This window comes from Grampus griseus (assembly GCF_964374135.1).
Source record: "Grampus griseus genome assembly, chromosome: 8".
Classification (NCBI taxonomy): domain Eukaryota; kingdom Metazoa; phylum Chordata; class Mammalia; order Artiodactyla; family Delphinidae; genus Grampus; species Grampus griseus.
Window position 1 is genome coordinate 67634917 of NC_139002.1, and position 20937 is coordinate 67655853.

A 20937-nucleotide genomic window follows, 5' to 3' on the forward strand; every position below is an offset into this window, starting at 1 on the left:
TGGCTGGAGGGCAAAGGAGACCAGGAGAGGAGCTCCAGCTTCTTCCCTGCCCCACAGCTAATGTGGTCTCAAGCATGTGCAGGAAGCCTGGCTGTGCTATCCAAATGCAAGGCCTGCTGGGCGCCCCTAATACTCCACCTCCTGCTGGGACGGCAACTCTTAGGCCATCTCCATCCTCTCTACATTTGGGTCCTTTGAAAAGAGCTAAGGGAACCAGAAGACTGGACGAGGCTGCATATGTAAAGCAAAGGAAAGGAGAGGACTACCAGCCAGAAAGCTGATCTCTGGGTACCAGGGCCTCCAACCTTCTCACCAGAGGACCTGTGCTATTTTATCCCTGTATGGATTCAATGGGGGCAGTGGGAATGCTGTCATCTAGCCTGGGGGCAGGGCAAGGTATAGGGTTCCTGAAGGTGGAATAACAATTTCATTTTCCCAATTCAGATTCATCAGTGTGAACTACTATTGCTATATTACATAAAGCCTATCAAAACGGTCACTTATGCTTCACAGTTAGGGTCTTGTGAAATATCTTTCATAGGAAGGTAGTATATTATTTTATTTTCACTGGGAGTTTTGAAATACCAAAAATATCCCAGGAAACCCCTGCTTGGGAGCTCTTTGGGTGGAAACCAGTCCAGTGGGTGCCCGCCCCAGAAGGATGCAGATTCTCCTTAGCAGGCTCCCTGCCCGAGCAATCGGTATTCTTGCCTCGACTCCCCTAGACCTTCTGCAAACACACAGGCACTAGCCTTGATGCTGGCATTTCAAAGGGCACTTAGGAAATTCTAAAAAGCCCCAATGCTTAAGATAAATGATGTTTTATCAGTGAAATGAACTTTTCATTTCTTGTTATCGATTTTCACGTTTTCACATCTTCAGATCTGATTTGTTCGCCCTGGGTGGCATTCCAAGACACACAAATGTCACTAAGGCAACTGCTTTAAAGAGTGCCCTGTTTTATTGAGGTGGACAGGACAATAGAAAACTATTTAATCTGCTACACGTTTGCTCAGTCTGGGAGTCAGGGTTAGGACTGCACGACACTCAGGCTCTTGTATGTCTTCCTGGAAGCCCTGACAGTGGCCTCACTGCCTGCCCTTGGCAAACATTTGCCAGTGTTTCTGAAAAGCAGCTCCTGGAAGGCTTTTTTCCTCGAGCTTCAGAGGCTATCCCATCTTTCCTTATTTGCCATGGTATTGGAGAATATAAATTCTCATAGAACTGGGGACATTTGGCTTGAAATAATGGATAATAAGATGGTGACCAGTGAACATGTGCTAAGCTAGGTTACTGAGGCCATGTACCCCTCATCTCCTCCACGTTGTGAGTCTCTAGATGATGCAGCGCACTTGGGGGCAGGGGGTGGCTGCATCCTCTGTACAGTACCTGAGCCTATACTTCCTGCATCGTTGGTTCTCCAGCTAATTCCCATAATGTCCTACTATCTGCATTGGAATTGCATGCAGTCCAGACCCATGACCAAGGTTGCCATTGCCTGTGAGAGATCAAGCTTACCAGCAACCGCTCTAATCCGGGGACCTGCCAGATTGTTTTGGTTTATCAAATTTACCTATTCATGTGTCTTCATTTATGGAATAAATGGCTTTCTGACCTGCATACCTTTGGTGCGATTTTCCAATAAGATACAGAGCTTTCTCTCCTGTTCTTTTCATGATGATTCCAATTCCTACATGAAGTGCTCCCACCCATGGCAGCACAGGCCTGCCCTAGCATTGATGACCAAAACACCGAACACCATGGGACAAGAAGACTCCCAGTCAACTTTGGCAAGGCCCCAGACTGCACACGATCAGAATGCAATCAAGTCTGGGAATATTTGTGGAATGCCTGCTCTGGGTCCAGGCCGATTCTATGCACAGAATGGGATCAGAAATTACAGGGTCCCTTCCCAAATGGAGTCTTCCATCCTAATGGGGTTGACAGATGCAGTTCATTTGAAATAATTCAGTGACATGATGAGACAGGCCAGATACCTTTGAGGGTCCCTAGTTAGATTCTCCCAGAAAATACCCCAGCTCCAGCTGCCATGTAATCTCCAGTGGCATTTGCCCCTAGAATCAGCAATTTCATGTTCCATACAGATTTGGTGCTTCAAAAACCACACAGCTCACCCTAAAGCCAAATGGAGACTTAGGAATAGTTGTTTAAAATTCTTGCTTGTTGCTGGGAAATCACTGTCTTTGTTCCACAGATCCCAACTAGCCAGCAAGGACCCCAAAGTCCAGCCTGGGCTCCATTGCCAGACGTTTTGACTCCATTGCACTCAAAGCTCCATTGCCTCTCCAAGTCTCCCTTCGTTCAGCCCCACCGTTAGGCATCTCTAGTCTTCTTTCCCAGCACAGAATTGTTGCAGAAAGTCACAGTGTGGACAACACCAGCTGCCCACTCGGTCATCTTGGGTCCATCTTCAGTTGCCATTGGGTGCTCCCTGGCTTCTGCAAGTCCTCTCTCATCTCTCGTGAATTGCCTTCACCTTTACAAGCACCTATGCCCTACATTTTCCCCATGCCACTTCTCCCACTTCCTCCCGGTTTATGTCTTCAGCCCTTCCTTCACCAAAAAATCAAAGCTGTTTGTTTCATGTTCTTTCCACAAAATCTCAACTTCTTGCTGCCTATTGCTTCTTCCTACCTCAATCCCTGGACTGTCCCTTCCTCCACCTGCTTCATCCAGGACCAGCTTCCTCATCCTCCTACAAACTCGAGCCTCCCTCCTCCTCCAGCATCTTGACTTTTACTCCAAACCATTCATATTTCTAGGATGACAAAAACTTGTATCGATATTTGAGCCACTCCTCCCTGCAATCCCATCTTTTTCCCTATTGATCTCTTCCTTAAGACATTCTCCTGGAAGTATACAGATCCATACTGATTCCATCTCCTCCCTTTCTTTTATGAATCCCTAAAACCTACCACTAGTTTTCCAGAAGCTGAAACTGCTCTCTGAGTAGTCAGCTCTCCACCCACTGGGCTGAGCCAGCCCTTATTTCCCAGGCTGTGCAGCGTCTGACCTTATTGTCCATTGCTTCCTTCCAAGAACTCGGCAGCCAAGGTTTCGGAGGCACTGCATTCTTCTGCTTCCCTCCCAGCCTCCGGCTGCTGCTCCGTTTGCTCCTAGGTACCCTCTTCCGTTCCCCAGCCCCCAAATATGAATGCCACCTGGGGGCGTGCTCCATACTTCTCTCCCGGCATCTCTCCCTGGCATCTCCTGCCACCTGCTATCCCCTGGCCCCAACATCTCACCCGGCCAATTGGGCATTTCCAGCGTCACAACATCTCCTTTTGAATGGGGTACCCCAAGTCCAACTTGGCACACCCCAAACTCAATTTTTATCCTTCCTACACCGGCTTCTTCTTTAAACATCTCTTGTCTCTTCCAGAGGTGCTTTCTCCTTTCCAGGCATCCTAGCTCTCAGATGCATGTGTCCTGAATTTTCTGCTCCCCACCCCACTGCAGCCAGTCAGTTCTACTGACTGCCTCTTCATGAACCACCTGTTTTGCATTGATTCCCTCCTCTCAGGCACTCAATGATTTCCCTGACTTAGACCTCATCCTCTCATTCCTGGACATCACAATGGCCTCTGAACTAGTTTCCCTTTGGGCTAATCCATGCTTCACATGTTCCCTGCTTAAATGTCTTGAAATGCAGCTCAGATTATCTCACAACTTATCAAATAACACTAACGGTGGTGCTTCTTGAGAACTGACAGTATGCACTTTACACATGTAAATCTCATTTAATCCTCTCAACAACCCTAGGAGGTAGGTACCACTATCATCCTTACTTTACAGAAGAAAAAATGAAGATGCAGAGAGATTTAGTGACTTGACACAGGTCATATGCCTTGTCAGTGACAGAGCTGGGCTTTGAGCCTGGGCAGCCCGGCCCCAGAGTTCAGGTTCTAACTTCATGAACTCAGAACCATTAGTGGCTCCCACTGTCCATAGACCAGAATCCCTTTGCCTACTCAAGGCCCCCAGAATCTGGTTCTTTGCCACCTGAGCAATCGTTAACTCTTTGCATCCAGACAGAACCATCTGTTGCCAGAGAACCTTTGTTTCCTGCCAGCAGCTGTTCTCCTTTGCCTTGTTTTTAAATGGGATTCCTGAAACAACCAGGTTCTGACTGATAAGGTTGTCGTTCATTCATTTATTCTTTGTTCAATAAATATTTAGACATTACCTATACTGCCAGACACTGTTCTAGGCACAGAACACCACAGAGAACAAAACAGACATGCCTCGTCCCGATATGTATACGCTCCAGACCCCACGTGGACCTGGGCTGCACCTCCTGTGCTTCTGCTCAGTCTTGACCCCCTACAGCTGCCATCTCTGCTAGGAACCTGCTAATCCCTTTGTCTCTGGGACCAGACCCCCTTTGCTTGTGTCGTACATAACCTGTGCTTTGCCATAGCCAAGAGTGCTGCCAAGGGACAGATGCTCCCTCTTGGGAAGGCTCAGCTCCAAGCCCCTTTCTGCTCAGGAGGCCATGATTCAGTGACGAGTTGCAGTGGTAAAGCAAAGACTTAACGCTTGTTGGACTCCAACCATGTGCCAGGCACAGGGTTGGCTCCTACAGACATCTCAGCAACCTCTCAGGTAGGTGCTCTTGTTATCCCTATCTTACAGAAGAGAAAACAGAGGTCCACAGAGGTTCACCAGCTGGGACTCAAACCCAGCTCTGTCGCACTCTGAAGTCTCCATTCTCTCCACAATTCCCTGCTGCCTCGATGTTCTTATAATCGTGGCCGACCCAGGGCACACGAGATGGAGACAGGGGTCAAGAGCAATGCCAGTGGAGTTTGACTTTAACTGTGGGACAGTGTTCCTTTTAACGTCTTAAATACTATGTTTCTTCTTGACTTTATTTTATGTATTTGTGTATTTCATTATTTGATTGGCAGAGGGGGAATGGTAGGGCTTTCCTTAACTGACTGCAAGAAACTCTGTAATTGGATGAAGAAAGGTTTAACAAAACTCCAAAGGTGTTCTTTCGAGGGTATGTTCCATGTCTTTTCTGCCAAACACTTGGTTATTGGGACGCTCTGGGAAGGGGTGCGAGTATAAATGCCTGAAGGAGGCTTACTTCCTTTGCAGCAAAGACATGGCCTGTCACTTCCCTGGAGTGGGGATTCAGGGGGCTGTGTGACTTTGGGCAGAACGCAGGAGACAGGCTGAGCACAAGGCACGTGGCTGGAGGGAGGGGAAGGGCCTGGGTCTGGGCAGGCTGGGGCAGCTGACCACTGCCGGGCAAGCAGCCAGACCTGCTGAGGTCCCACAGGTGAGGCTCACACAGGCTCCACCCAGTTCAGGCAGGTATATGGGGAGGGGGTGGTGGGGAGGAGGACCCCAGCAGGTAGGGCTGAGCCCAGACAGTAAGCAAGGCTTGAGAACACAGAGGGGGGCTGACCAACTAGCCTTCTGAGCACCACTGGGGAACGGCGATGTAGGGCGGGGGTCCAGGCAGGAGCCTAAGCCTGTGAGGTGGACAAGAGAGCCAGGGAAGAGGGCGCTGCCATTAAAGTGCCCAGGTGCTCTAACGCGACACTGGGTCTTTAACAACCAAACCTTTCCAGAGCTGTTGAGCTGCCATCTGCCTGCGAACCCTATCCTCACCCTCTCCAATCTTCCTCCCCAAATGCCCCCAGTCAGGGAGTTGGCTCCCACATCTGGCTGGGCATATCAGTGGACCCAGGACCCAGCAGTGGGGAACTGAAGAAATGTGATGACAGCCATCCTGGCTCACAAATCCAGGCCCAGCCCAGCCTCCCTGCCTAGAGTACACGGCTCTGTCGGCAGGGCCGGTGTCCATGTGTGAACGGCTGCACCGAAAGTCTCTGCTTCCTCCACTCACGACCCAAGATTACTCACACTGGCCTCCGCCCACATAAATGCAGTTCCAAAGTTAAAGGTGCCACACAGATGCATATTTACAATAACTCTATGAGATCCCGTTTCAGAATGGATTTCTAGGGGACAAAGAAAGCCACACACAGCAGCCGTTCTCTCCTCCTCTTAGATTTTCCCGATGGGTCGGGGAGTTAACTTACATGAACCAGGACAAACTCAGGAGAGAGGACACAAGCACTAGGTGTAGCCAGAACCCCTGAAAACTTCTGTTTCGAGCAAAGGACCTGGACTCAAGCCCTAGCACTTGCTAGCTGTGTGTCACTGGGTAAGTCCCTTTACCTCTTTGAGCCTCTTTTTCTGCAGTGAGATGTAAAGGGGGGTCGTCACACATTGAGTATTGGGCTTGGTTCTGCTTGCCTGACTCAGAAGGTGTATCCTTCTCACCTCACCCTCTTCAGGCCTCCCTTCTGAGGGCTGTGTTTCAACTCTGAGAGTAACCATCCCAAACCCAGCAGGACCACTCTATAACCCAGTGCTTGTCAGGACAACTGAATGAGTGTAGCTACAGACATTCAGTGAAGCCGAGAGCGCCAAGGTGGATGTGAAGTTCTTATTATTGTTATTCCTACAAGCATAAGACCAGGGTAGGCCAAAAGCCGCATGCTCACTCTGCTCCTCACATACCTACGGCAGACATTACTAATCAATCCAGCACTCTTCCTCCTTAGATTGACCAGCGATGTCTGCAGTGGAGTAGGAGGGAGGTAGGAAAGGAAAGCTCTTTTCCATTGCAATGCTGCACAGAGTTTACAACTTGGATACCAACACAAGTCTCCAAATAGGTGCCTGAATGCTAATCACTGGCCCTGTTTAGCTCAGATACCTACTCCTGGGCCAATTAGCTGCAACTGGGCGTAGGGGCAGAAGGCAGAATCTATAAGGAGATAGTAACTACCATTCAAACTTGAGAGAAGGAAACATCTACTAGAAGAAAGCACGTTGTTCTGCTCAGGTGGAACTATTGTTCTCCTCTGGAAAAGCCACTACACCGGGTTCTGAGGGTAGCACCAAGCCACGTGGGAGATGAGCCAACAAACCCAGGGAGGTCAAGTGGTATGGACAAGATGACCCTCTAGAACCATCTGCCCCCAGCTTCTGTGCTTTTTACCTCTGGGCAGGCAACAAGGTTTGCAAACACCCATGTGTTACCCAGACAACCTTGCAGAGACCTGCAGACCCTGCAGCCAGAGGGCAGCCTGAAAAGTGAGACCCAGGGAGCGCTTGGCCAGGTTCTAAGAGCTGAGAAGCAACCACAATGAAATCCAGAAGGCTCTTTATAGAGAAGCCTGCAGCTTGGGAACAATCCCGCTAAGTCATAAATGCTTCAAATTCCTCAGCTTTTGCCTTCAGAATTTCTGGCAGCCCCAGGCAGAGGGTGAGTGTTCGTGGACAGACACTGATTTTCCTCTGCTGGGGAAGGCCAGGCTTGAGACAAAGAAGCCAGCAGACCAAGTCTCTCCTCTAGAAAAGTCTGGAGGGGGACTTCCCTGGTGGTCCAGTGGCTAAGACTCCGTGCTCCCAATCCAGGGGGCCCGGGTTTGATCCCTGGTCAGGGAACTAGATCCCACATGCATGCCGCAGCTAAGAGTTCGCATGCGGCAAGGAAGATCCCGCACAGGGCAGTGAAGATCCTATGTGCCGCAACTAAGACCTGGCACAGCCAAATAAATATAATAAATATTTAAAAGGAAAGAAAAGTCTGGAGGTGGGAAGGGTTTCACTGTGGAGGCTATGGTGCCCACCCAGATTCCCCTTAGGACCCAAGCTCTCATTCCCCCATTATCTCCTCCGTCCCCCTCCCACCATAGCTGTCTCCCACACGGCCATCAGCCCCAGCCAAAGAGGCGGCTGGGTCCAAGTCTACACGGCGTCCCCTGGAGACCCAATCACCGGTCCACATGGGCACCAAGGCCAGTACCTTGTTTCTGTCCAGGACCTCTCTGCGCAGCCGGCCCGGCTTCGGAGCTCCCGGTGAGAGTTGCAGCGGCCGCGGGGCTCACCTTCCCTCCCGGCGGCTCCGGCTCCCTCACCGCTGTGGGCCCTGCAGTCAGCGCTCCCGACAGGTGGATCTTGTTCCTCGCTCCCCTGTCTGCCTGGTATTGGCAAACCTCCATCTCAGAGCCTGCTTCCCAGGAAGCTGAAATGTAGAGCCTGGAAAGGGAAGGAAGAGTCATGGGGTCTGGTTACTGAGAGCACTGAGACTTAATCTCACCCAGCCCCACCATCCCACCCGTGGAAACAGCCTGCCCGAGGTTGCAGGGCTGATTGGTGGCAACGCTGGCCCCAGGGGTATTTGACCCCATTGCCCTCCACCTTTGTGGGATGATACTAAAATTCCTGACATGTTCGATGTTGGGCTACACCCCACAGGCCTGCAAGGCTTGTAGTTGCCCAGCCTCAACACAACTAACTGGCCCAGAGACAGCAACAGAGACATCAGTGGTTTAATGGATAGGGAGGTCTTACATACCTAAAGCAACACTCCACCATGTGCGCCAGATAGCGGGGAAGACGTGACAACACCCTTCTCCACCCAGAGGAGATGGAGGCTACCATTTATAGGGGGAATTAACATCAGGTTGGCTCTTCAGCTACCAGGGAAACCAGCAGCAGGGGCAGATCCCTCACAGCCCCTCAGGTTAATGACCATCAGGAGAGCAGATGTTTTCCTTTAATAAACTCACAGGTGGAGCTGCTCTGGCCAAAGGGGCAGGGAGCAAGCACGTTCATGTCAGTAGGGCAGAGATGAAGCCAGTGTAGGTCAAGCAGGAGGATGTACAAAGAGCAAGAGAACAGCCATCTTGAGCGGCCTGACCATACATTTGAATACCTACTCTGTATATAAGCATTTCCCCTAATCTTCACAGCACCCCTGTGAGGGACATGTCATCAGCTTCACTTTTCACAGATGTTATCAATGAGTTGCCTGAGGTTGCACGGCTTGGAGATCGTGGAGCCAGATTCCAACCCAGGTCTGCACATCTCCCCAGCCCAGACTCTGTGCACAGTGCCACTAGCTCTTTGGGAGAAAACGGGTTGTTTATGACACATACGAGACCCACGTGGGTCCCGTCCCCTGTTGCCTCTGGGTGAGGATGGCCTGGGGAGGTGCTCTGTGGACGAGGCTGCGCTCCAGGCCGCGGCGGGTCCTGAGCTGAATGTGGCCCACATGTAGTCATTCCTTTTGCAGATCAAGTTCCCACGTACTCCTCGGGGCAGCCCTGTCAGGTTGGCCTTCCACCCCAGGAATGCCAGAGCTTGCAGAATCAGGAATTAAGCCAAATCCGCTGCCGCTCCCCAGGGAGGTCCCCAAAGGTGACAGAAATGTGTCACACTCGTGCTCTATACACTAGGCTGAGTCAGAACTGCTGTGACTCAAGACATGGCTCATTGAGGAGGCAGCAGGCTGTATGTCCAAGACGAGGTACAACGGGGAAGAGGAGGAGGATAAAAGCCTCCTGACAAACCAGCCAGGAGAGAAAAGGGAGGGCTTACCTCTGCACAGGCAAGAAAGGGAAATGGGCAGAAAAGCAGGGGGCAGGCCCACCAGTTCCTGCGGGTGCCCCTGCACTGCTTCTGCATGTGCACACACACCCCAACCCTGCGCACCTCAGGCCATGAGGCCTCTACCTGCCAGGTCAGTCTCCTTTCAGGCCCTGAGCCCACAGAGGGCCCCGCAGCACCCAGCAATGTTATCCTCCTCACGCCTGTGAGCCTGCGTGGCTGAGGCCTCAGACGCTGCGAATCTCAGCAGCGGCCTCTCACCGCTCCCCAACACACCTGCGTTTCTGCCCCAGTTTCCTTTCCTGGTTCTCACATTTCCCAAAGAAAGTACTGCTGATCCTGAGTCCACCCCGCTTGACTGAGGTCCTGACATCATGCCCAGCCTTGGCTCCCTTCCCCAGGGGTTAGGGGTAGGGATGTCAGTATTTGTGCCCACTGGTTGTGGCCTCCTCAAAGGGATAGCGTTCCCAGCACTCGGCCACCGATGGAGGGTGTTGGAAGCTGACGATGGAGGGTGGTCAGAGGAGGTGGCGCTATATGGCTGCGGAAGGTCAGACAAGGTTTAGATGGGGTGGACCTGGGCAGGGCCAGCCCCATAGGCAGACGTGGTGTCCAATATCCAACATCAGGCAGAGGGTGGAGATGCTGGCACCTACCCAGCTTGGCAGACTGGGAGCTTCAGGGAAATCCCTGGAGTTCAGGGCTGAGCCCCAGGCCAGAAAAGGCCTCTAGGCCCAAGGACTGAACTGCATCTGGATCAGCAATGAGAGCCCTGGAGAGGTGGGGCCAGCCAGGGCAAGAAATAAGGGGTCTGGACCCTGAGGTGCTCACGCACTCAGCAACGTTTGCCTGAGAAAAGCCAAGAGTCATCAGTCCCCGAAAAGTGACCCAGGGTAGGCAGGGGTGTACCCCAGGAATGCATACAAGAGACGAGCTGTCACGGTGCTCAGCCTGGTACAGAAGCATTGGGGCTGCAGAGCAGGGTCAGTCCAGGTAACACGTGAGATGTGTCATCAGGCAAGGAGTCCTGAGACCCGTGTTCAAGAGCCAGCTCCACCCCTGAGATGCCGGGAGACCTTGGGCGAGTCGCAGCACCTCTGTCTCAGGTGAGTCCCTGCAGAAAATGCATGGGGCACTCAGAAGGAGTGAGAATTTAATGAAGTCACTGTTTTCAAAGCTGCGGGCAGGGCTGAGGGAGCAATGAGGGACAATGAAGCGCTGGAGACAAGCAGCTCTGGGGACCTGGTACCACGCCAGGGGCAAGAGTAGGGGCCCTCACAGGGACCCAACAAAATCTATAGCTGCAAGAAAGGGCCACCAGACAGGAGTCATGGCTTTTTTTTCCCTTTTTTTTTTTTTTTTTTTTGCGGTACGCGGGCCTCTCACTGTTGTGGCCTCTCCCGCTGCGGAGCACAGGTTCCGGACGTGCAGGCTCAGCGGCCATGGCTCACGGGCCCAGCAGCTCCGCGGCATGTGGGATCCTCCTGGACCGGGGCACGAACGCACGTCCCCTGCATCGGCAGGCGGACTCTCAACCACTGCACCACCAGGGAAGCCCAGGAGCCATGGCTTTTGGTGGTGGAATCTACTCACTACTGCCAAACCAAGGTCAGGCAGGCAGATGAACACCCCCTCTTTCTCCTCCGGCCCTTGAGTCTCCTGCCGGAGGCCAGGGGAGCCCAGCTGTTGCAGTCTCCTGGGGGCACAGAGAAGCATGAACAAAGTTTAGAAGCAGGCCTGGAGGGGCAAACAGAGACGATCCAGTACATCCTCTGAAAACATTTCCTCATCCAAAAAAGGAGGAAACCATATCTGTCCTGCTAACCTCCAAGGAGGCTGTGAGGATCCGGCAGACGGGGGACTGGGGCACTTCTGAAGTCCCGTTCAGCTCTCGGAGCCTAGGATTCTCAGCAAATAAATCCACTAGAAGGAAGGACTGAGAAGGGCACCTGGGACAGAAAAGTCTGTGGATGCTCACAGAGCCAGTCTGGAGACCCAGAGTTCAAACTTGAGTGTAAATTTAAGTGGCCGCCACAGTTGGCACCAACTTCCTCAGGAGACAATGGGTATATGTAAAAGGAGTAGTTAAAAGGCCCAGGTTCAAATTCTGGTTTTGCCACTTATTAGGTAAGAAACAGTACTAAAGAAAGACACTATCCTGAACTGTAAAAATGGGAATAAAGTCTCACAGCCTTGTTATGAAGGTTAAATTCAAAGAGATGATTTGTCACAAGGCCTGGCATACAGTTTGTTCTCATTAAGTAGGAGCTCTTCCCTTTCCTTTCTTAGGGACACAGAACATGGAAGAAAATGGCACAGACTTAGTGTGAAATGGTGAAAATGAAAGTGAAAAAGCAAGTGAGCTTGGCTTGTCTCAGGAAATGGGTTGCCCATGAAACCAGTCCCCCTAAAGGAGGGCTGGGGAAGGTCTGAAAGAACCCCCAAAATGCTTTAAGACAGGTAATATGAGACCATAGAGTGACCCAACGTGAATGTCCAGAGATGACTCGGCCTCAGGGCAGAACGTGGTCCAAAGCACATACCAGCCAAAGTTGCAGGTCCTCCGGCAGCCGGCTCACCAAGTCTTGGTGAACACACACTCCTTCAAAGGGCATCCTGCGGCTTCCAGGTGCCCTGGTGGTTGGGATAGGCATCTATGATAAACCCTTGGGCGTGTGCTCTCTCTGCGTGAGGGGCCCGCTCCTCGTTAGTTGCATGAGGGACGTGAATCGGGTACTGAGGAAGCACGCCTGGATGCAGTGCCAGCAGTTCTGGGTGCAGTTCCCACTGTGCCACTAGTTGCGGCTTCTCCTTGAGTCTCTTTTTCTCAGAAACAGCAGAACAGGAGTGATGATAATCTCCACTTCACAGACTTTCCATGATGACTCTGAAAGAGTGCATGGAATGTGGAAAAGTACTCACCCAAGGGTGCGGAAGATCAAGGGGGAGTGTCCCGAGTTCCGTGCTCTCCTCTAGGTGGAAGTGCCCAGTGGGGAAATGACTCTCCCCATCAAAGGCAGAGGGAGGGCTAACTCTTCCCTGCCTCAGGGCAGGAGGGAGTTTATGCTGATTGGTATGGAGAACAGACATCCAGGCCCCAGAAATCTGAGTACCAAGGTCACAGGGAGAGAAGTCATTTGGGGATTTGGGGTGGTACTAGCAGGGCAAGCCGATTAGACAGAAGTAACCTCCAAGAGAGCTAATTCACCAAGACTGTGCTCACAGCCAACTGAACCACTGTAGATGCTGAGAATTCCCTGCATGGAAGGGGCATCCAGTGAAACTCGGCAGTGAGCTCCCAGTCAGGGAATACAGCAGCTGGAATGAGAGGACTCCTGCCTGAGTCAGGGCAGAGATAACTCCCCCCGTACCTCTCAAACCTCCCCTGACCCATGGTGTACAAACTGGGTAAGGTTCTCATTGTAGAGTGTGGGATCAGTCATTCCCAGCAAACCCTTCTGTTATGCTCACAAGAGCTCCAGGGGATTGGTGATGAGGGAAGCCAACCTAGGTAGACTCTGTCTATAAGCTTAGTGATTCTAGTTCTCAGGATAGGCCAACTGAAGAAGCTCCCCAATTCCCAGTCTTTGTTGGAAAAAAATGATCTCTTAGGCAGACTGGCTTCTCTCTGGACGTGCTTCCTGGGATACCAGCTCCCAGAACAATTCCTGGCCCCTCACCAGCAGTCAGTGAACGATCGTGCTTTCATTCCCCCATGGCATGTACTGCCATCCGGACCCAAGAAAACAACACTCATGGTCTAATATTTGTACCCAGGCTATTGGAGAAGGACTTCTGGAAGCAGTCTGCACCCAATGCCCCAGAAAGAACCGAGACCCCAGGCCCCAGCACATCTTAAAGGAGAGAAAGCCAAGCATCCCAGGCCCAGGATCTCCAGCTGTCTGGACCCAGTTAACAAGGCAGACAGCTTTTGCTGCAGTCCCTGAGCATCACAGCTCCTCCAGATGCTAGGCTGGGCTCTGGGGGTTCAGAAAGGCATAAGACACATCTTTGCCCTCAAAATGGCTATCCTCAGACTTGTAAACGGGTCTGAGTGATAGGGAACGGAAGGCGCGGAGTAGGGGTAAGTGTTGAAAGAAGGACAGGGGTTGGGTCGTGAAAGACCTTGAATGTCAAGCTAAGGGACTGTCTTTGTCCCTCGTTCCGGAGAGGGAGGGTCTCCAAGTTTCTCTAAGCTCAAAAGTGATAAGATCAGGTGTGACCATGCAAGGAGAGGGAAGGAGGGGCCCTGCCTGTTCCCTGGGCTCACAGCCTGGCCACCAGAGCAACGCCGATGGGCATGTCAGCTCCCCTGGCCCACAGAGTCCAGGTGCCAGGTGGCTTCATCCCTGCTCTCTTGCTCACTTTACCCCCAGGCTCCTTATGCTTCTTGCCAGCACGATCAGAGGATTTGGATGGTCTTGTTAAGGCCCAGAAATCTTCAGACTTCACAGTGTAATATAAATGTTAGAGCACTGGCTTGGAGACAGGCAGGGTGGGTTCTAGAACCAAATTTCCTTTCTGAATGACTTTGAATGGGACATGACACTCTCTGAGCTGGGTTCTGTTACTGGAGAACAGCTTTGCTTATTGCTGGGGGGGAGGGGGTGTGCAATGAGATCACATGTGTCAAGGCAGCTTGTGTGCCCTGAGCACCCAGAATGAGGTCAATCAATGCTTGCTGAACACGAACCTAGCAGCTCAGGCTGGGAGCTCTTCGGGAGGAAGTCTAGCCAGGCCCAGCCCAGCAGGAAAAAAGTTCCCTAACTGGGAGAATTCCGGGGATCACCAGTATTCTAAGACCATATCAGGCAGTGCTCTGACCCCTCCACTGTCCCCAGGGTAGGAGAGGCTGGGGCCTTGCTCCAAGTGTTTATAGGCTATTAATAGTTCGTAGCAGCAGGGCTGCAGGCCACTGTCCAAGGGACTTCTCTTTTCCCTGCTGCTCTCAGCTACTCTGCTCTTTAAACCACTTAGAAAGAGTTGTATTATTTGGGAAAGCTGGTGAGGGAGAGGGCATGAAATCCTTCCTAGAGAAGACCACCACTTTCCCCCCAATTTTTGTTTCCCAACAAATATCTATATATTTCTAGTAAGGTAAATGAAAATCTTCCTTTTCTGCTCTTTGAGGCCTTTTTTAGATTTTGAATAAAGAGGAGTTCACACTGTAAAGCACTTTGACATTTTTTCATTTAATCCTTATCCTGAAGTAGCGGCTCCTTATATCCCCATTTTGTAGGTAAGAAAACTGAGTTTCTGAGAGCTTATGTGATTCAGCAAGAGCTGCAGAGCTGGCAACGGAATCTCCAGGATCAAGGTCGGTATTTCTTCCTCCAAGTCCTGCACTCTCTCTAGTGCCCCCGCCCACCCTCCCTTGTTTCCCTAAGGAACTCCCTCCAATGGCTTTTCAGAGTTTCTCTCTGAAGAGCACAGGAGCAAAGAATTCAGAGTTTGAAAGGACCTGCTGCACACACAAGGCAGGAACCCGTCCCACAATATTCCTGGCAGATGGACGTCCTGTTTCCGGGAAGGGGAAGGGAGGAGAACCAACATTTACAAACCCGTGAAGGAGTATATCACATACGTCGCCTTCAACTAGAGAAAGCATAAGTTCTGACTTGACCGGCCTAAATCAGAAGGAAACTTCATCTATTGTATGTAACAAGAGTTCCAGGGCTGGTTAATTCGGTGGCTTTGTGATGTCATCAAGGACACAGGTTCTTTCTGGGGTTCAGTGCTGCCATCCTCAGGGGTCAGTGTTTCTCCATATGGGCCTGAGACGGCTGCCTCCGTTCCAGACCTCACAGGCAGACTCAAGGAGAGCCAGTGGAAACAGAACAGGATTTATTTCCCCCTATGTGTCTTCTTCTTCCTCTTTTTTAAAGGAAAAACACCTTTCCTGGCATCCCTTAGTCTCGCATGTCTCCTCGGCCAGGACTGAGCCTCACGGCCACCCTTAAAACAATCTCAGGCAAAGGGAGTGAGATCACCAGGGTGACTGGCCTGAAATCATGAATATTTATTATGCCTCCCTGAGTCATGGAGAGGGAGCATGGAGCCCTGAATACAATCAGGATTCTGCCAGCAAGGGAAAAGGGGAGAATGGTTTGGGCGGAGCTGACCAACTATCTCTGGTGCTGGTAAATGCTATTTTCTCTGGCTTTAGGTGGAAGAAATCAATGACATTGAGAAGAACTCAATGACTTGAATCCTTGTCTGTTGGATTTTACCCAGCCTCTCCCTCACTTCTGTAACCCCAAGCGTATCCAGAACAATGCTTTTCAGATAGGTGGTGTTCAACAAACCAGCTGGATTTAATGCAAGACATTTAGGGGTTGCCTACTATGTGCCAAGAAGTTTGTAGAGTGATGGGGGTACAGGGATGAACAAGGCCGAGTCTCTACCCTTGAGCTTACAATCTGGCACCTTTGGGTTATTATCTTTTATATTGTTATTATTATTAACTAACATTTACTTAAACACACATAATGTGCTACAAGTTTTAGAAATATATAACATTCATGTCAAGATTCAGGGTATTTTTTTGTACCCCATTTAACAAATAATTGACACTGTGGGGCAGGAAGTAACTTGCCCAAAGTCTCAGGGTTCATGGGCGTCAGGCACAAGGACAAACTCAGGTCTGCCTAATTCAGAGACCACTCTCTTTCTGTCAGTCATGTTCTCCATGCCCCTCGCCCTACTGATGTTCTAGCTTAGCAATTAAAAAATGTATAAAGTTAAACTAGCATGTGGGTACGTAGGTCTCAAAAGTTATTGTCATAAGGCCAATTTTTGCTTCTCTCTCCTGGTCTTTTTTGATCTACTCAGTAGGGATTGCCCTTCCCCTTCCAAGAGATGCAAAGTTGAGCCATTTCTTCTGACTCTTAATGCCTCACATAAAGATTCCAGCAAAATAGTTGGAAGATTCAAATGTCTCCCCTCCCTCAGCTGGAGACATGTCAGGGAGAGCCCACAGTCAGGGATGTGGGATGCCTCTTCTCTCTTTGCTCTTTAAACAGCAAATTTTCCTCAGGTCAGAATCACTGGTGAGCCATCTCTGGAATCCAGCAGTTCCTCCACTTTACCACCAGCCTCTGGTACCTCTGGGCCTTCTAGAACTGCCTCAGGATGATCCAGGGGACACGCTCTAAGATGCCACAGGAGAAAATGAAAGACATTTGTTGGCCAGCTTTGCTCAGAAGTGTCCTTTTTTTTTTTTTTTTTTTTGTGGTACACGGGCCTCTCACTGTTGGGGCCTCTCCCGTCGCGGAGCACAGGCTCCGGATGCGCAGGCTCAGCGGCCATGGCTCACGGGCCCAGCCGCTCCGCGGCATGTGGGATCTTCCCGGACCGGGGCACGAACGGGTGTCCCCTGCATCGGCAGGGGCACTCTCAACCACTGCGCCACCAGGGAAGCCCAGAAGTGTCCTTCTTGACATGTCATGTGCCTCAGGGTCCCACTGGGTCTGCTATGAACCCATTCTTCTCTCTTCACCAGCACACACTGCTGGATGTTACTGGGATATGCTCCGAGTCCATCTCCCTCTCTGGATTGAGGATGATTTGTGCCTTAAAACAGATCTGCTGCCATCCTCCTGGGAGCCCAGAATCCCAGGAGTGGGCACTCAGCCACCCATCTGCCCCAGGAAGTCTGTTTGAAAGGGATTGTAATCCATAAACATCGCTCCCTAAACCCCAGTGAATCCCACTGCAGGTCTCTCAGTGCCCTGGGCCGTCGTGTCTGGAATCTGAACTCCTTAGAGCACAGACGTATCTCTATGTTGGGTGCACCCAGGAAGCTTCCTCCTCTCCCTCGGGGGCAAAGAGCAAGGGCTGCTTCTCAGAACACTTCAGGCTCTGTGCCAGTCGCTCAAAGTTCTTCTCCTTAAATAAGTGCTTTCCGGGGAAATTTGGTCAATGACCTCCCACTGGGCTCCCAGGGCTCACAAGGTCTTCAGAGGTTGGGCTCGGGGTGAATGTGGGCCTAGTCTCTGTCATTTTTATCATATACTCTACCCACCTACCTCTACCTTCTCTCACCTGAGTTCCAGTTTCCCCTCTACTGTTCACCTTAGTTTTTCTTGTCTCAGTCTCCTTTCCTGGATGCTAAATAAGACCTTCTTGCTTATGGCCAGTGTTGTAACATAGTGAGAACAAGCAGAGGCCTGAGATTCAGGCTACAGCCAGGTTCCAATCCACATACTTCTACTTACCACTGAGTTCTAAAGTAACTCTCCTGAGACCCAATTTCCTCTTTTGTAAAATAGGGATAATAGTGCCTACTTCACAGCTCTGTTGGTGGATTAAATGAGATCTTTTGCGTAGGGGAACTGGTACATAGCCTGGCATATTGTCGGATACACAGTCCGTGTCATTCAGCATCACACCATGTAGCCCACCTAAACAGACTCACTAGTGTTCCATATAGGTTTCTTGAACTAACCTGAAATAGACATTTTTCAGATTTCTGGGCTGCACTGGAAGGGTTTCCTCGACCATCCCTACTTCAGTTTTTTTTTTAAAAAATCAAAAGCTTGAAAGTTGAGGAGGGACTGGAGAGAAGGCAATGAAGTAAGCCGGATGCTAGAAGCCCAGACTGCCTTTGGCTCAGTCCAGATTTGAGGGAAACCTGGAATTACTGCAATTTCATCACAGCAGCTGGTCCAAGATAAACCTGCCAGAACTGCTCAGAGGCCAGATCTGGATTGCAGTGATAGCCGGGGCCTGCTGAGAAGCAAGGAGAAACTATTTATCTGACATTTCTTCAACCCCAACCAAGAATTGTCTTTGGCTCAAGACGCCGTTGGGACTGGTTTTCATTTGCATGGAGCTCATTTGAGCATCGCGCCTCTGACAGCAGAAACTTCTTAGAAAGACTTCCATTCCCCTGCCTCCCTTCCACGTGTGTCTTTCTCCTAATTCGGAAATAATGATTCATCCAGGAAGGCTAATCCCCTGGTCTTACTTGTACTTGGATAGTGCCAGAACCTCACATATAGGTTTTCTCTGATTCGGTTCCCCACCCAGCCTGTACAGGCCTGGGCAGCAGTGAAGATGGCCACCAAGGAATATCTGCCCTCCTTCCAAATTGGCAGGCTTCAACTAATCGAACCCATGTTAACCAATGTGGCACATTTTAATACACTTCGCTGTTTCAAGCTGTGACAGAAAATTAGAGTGGGAATCTCCTTAACAGCCGCTTCTAGAGTGGCTGTCTGAAATCTCTGCATCTTTGACTCTTTGGTGCCAACCAAAGAAAGACTATTCCATTTATTATATATGTTGGAGGGGTTTTAAGACAGTCATGTCTGGACGAAAATGCCACCATTCTTGTAATATTATTATGTAGATTCTACACTTTTCAAATAGGCAGATTTGGGGAGTGGTATGAATAATCTAGGAATAGAATAGTGAGGTATTTTTTGAGACAACAATCCAGAATGAATCCAATCAGATCAGCATTATCTGCTTCCAACTAGTCACCTTATTCCAAGGGCATTGACCGGAGCTCCTGGAGTTGCCTTAGGGGCCTGTTGTATGTCTTTGGTTCATCATTTTTAGTCAAAACCAAGTGCAAGAATGGTGTTTGCTGCACTGCCATGGCCAAAGGTCAGAAACAAATGTTCATCAAAAGGGGACTGGCTAGCGGAGCAACTAAGCCTGTGTGCCGCAGCTACTGAGCCTGCGCTCTAGAGCCCGTGAGCCACAACTACTGAGCCCGCGTGCCACAACTACTGAAACCCCCATGCCTAGAGCCCGTGCTCCGCAACAAGAGAAGCTACCGCAATGAGAAGCCCGCGCACCGCAACAAAGAGGAGCCCCCACTCGCTGCAACTAAAGCCCTCGTGCAGCAACGAAGACCCAACGCAGCCAAAAATAAATAAATAAAATTTAAATATATATATATATATATATAAAGGAGACTGTCTAAATTAATTATGATACATCCAGCCAATGGAATGCCAAATAATCATTAAAAAAAGAATGATGTAGCAAGAATAAACCAGTGTTGTTAGAGATCCATGTTGAAGAAATAGATCCTAGCCATACTGGTTATCTCTGGGGAGGAAAACTAGAGGCAGAGGGCCAAGGGAAAGCAAGAAGTTTTGTTTTCATCATCTGATTTTTATACATGTTGCATTTTGTACCTTGTATTACCCATATACACAATAATAAAATAATTGATTTTTCCAAAATACATTCAGAGTCCAGTCCAAAAAAAGATGGTTGAACTAGCTATAGAATTCAAACAATTATAATCACTAGCATTCTCATCTGCTGAGCATTTAACCTGTATCAGCCTTTATATTAAAGCTACTTACTACACACTTTATCTTATTTTCTCCTCAAAGTAATCTTATGAAGTAGATTTTACCATCTTTATTTTAGAAATGAGGACACTGTGACTCAAAGAGTTTTTAAAAGTTGCCTAAGTTTACACAATCCACACAAGGCAAAACTGGGATTCAAACCTAGGTTGGGCTAACTTTTTCCTTTGGCCCCTGGGGGCCTCCTACCATCACTCAATGAGACTGCATCTCCATCGTCATTCCATCCCCAGGGCCTGGCAGAGTACTTGGCACACAGGAGGTGTCTAATACATGCTGAATGAATGATAAACAGAAAGAAAAACAGTGAGAACAAGACTCAGACAGAAATTCCCTAAAAGGAATGTTACACATGTTTGAGCATCTTAGAATTGCAGGATAACATCCCTCTGAGGTTACTTGGAAGACAGCAACCTTCATTTGGAGGGCTATATTCTGCTGTGTTTGCTGAAAAATAATAGTCACGTTGTTTTTAGTCACACCTCACAAAGCCTCATTACTTCAAAATGCTTTCCGCTGGAAGAGGATTTCACAACAAGGAGAACCAGAGAATATGGTTTTCATTAGGCTACCTTTAAAAAGAACTGTCTTTCCGATGGGATCATATGAACAAATAAGTATTTCTCTTTTGTTTTATCTTCTGTTTTTCTTCATGATTGTTGGAAAATTCCAACAAGCTTAGCCATTCATTTCAGGGTGAATTTGGGACCCAAACAGTTAAATATCAGCCAATTTGGCTTCCTTGCTGCCTCCCAGCCAAGGAGATGAATGGAATGTTCATGAGGTCGCTTGGCAGGCATCCACATTCCTATGGGAACGTTGCAGCAGGGAGAGCTTTGGGACACTAAGAGGCAAATGTGTGGGAGTTGTGGGGCAAACTGCAAATGATCCAAAGTCTCAGAAAAATGTGTGGAGTGCCATTGGCCCAAGGATGCTTTGCAGAGGACCAGCTAAGTCTCCTCCCTTGCTCACATCCCTGACACAACAGGAATCACACTGTTCAGTACTTTCCTACAGCCTCCCAGGAGTGGAATGGTATGGGCCACTTCCCTCACCACTGCAGATGGAAGCTTATTAAAAGAATTTCATCAAAGAGTCCCACTTCTTCAGCTGATCTTTCTATTCGTTCCTCTTTCTCTCATCCTCAAGAAAATGACTAGGGGAA